Source organism: Rhinopithecus bieti, unplaced genomic scaffold, assembly GCF_001698545.2.
Source record: "Rhinopithecus bieti isolate Rb0 unplaced genomic scaffold, ASM169854v2 scaffold_27924, whole genome shotgun sequence".
NCBI classification, from domain to species: domain Eukaryota; kingdom Metazoa; phylum Chordata; class Mammalia; order Primates; family Cercopithecidae; genus Rhinopithecus; species Rhinopithecus bieti.
Window position 1 is genome coordinate 1 of NW_016889175.1, and position 525 is coordinate 525.

The following is a 525-nucleotide window of genomic DNA, read 5'->3' on the forward strand; positions in this document are numbered from 1 at the left end:
CCCCCGCGCCACCGCCGCCGCCCGAGCTGCCCGCGCTGGAGCTCTGGCTGCAGGGGAGCTGTAGAGGGAGCTCTGACCCGGAGAGTAGGCGCCGAGCGCCAGCGGGGTGCGATCCCTGCGCGCGAGGACGCTGCAGCCGAGGCCAGAAGGCCGGAGCTGAGCTCCGCTGCTGCGCTCTGCGGCGACCCCGCAGCGACGTCATGATGTTGTCCACGCTGAAGCCCTGGCTGTGGTGCGGCGGCGGAGGCGCGGAGGGCGCGGGCGGCGGCGGCGCAGAATCCGCACCGTCCAGGCTGAGCGGCCGCGCCGAAGGGAGGCTGCCCGGGGGGCTACTCCCGCTGGACAGGCTGCTGCTGCTGCTGTCGGGGCTCTCGATCTTGGGCACCGTGGCGGCGCTGCCGCTGCCCAGGGCGGCGGCCGGGGACAGGGGCTGGGGCGGCGAGGGGCACGTACCGTTCTCGGTCTTGATGTCCTGGATGCGCACGGGCGGCGGCTGCGGGCCGGGCGCGTTGCCGTCGGCCTGCT

At 75.8% G+C, this 525-nt stretch overlaps 1 pseudogene; it reads right to left on the reverse strand.

The window, feature by feature from the left end:
* Positions 1-12: 12 nt before the first annotated feature.
* On the reverse strand, positions 13-520 carry LOC108525881 (forkhead box protein C1 pseudogene; annotated as a pseudogene).
* Positions 521-525: the final 5 nt, after the last annotated feature.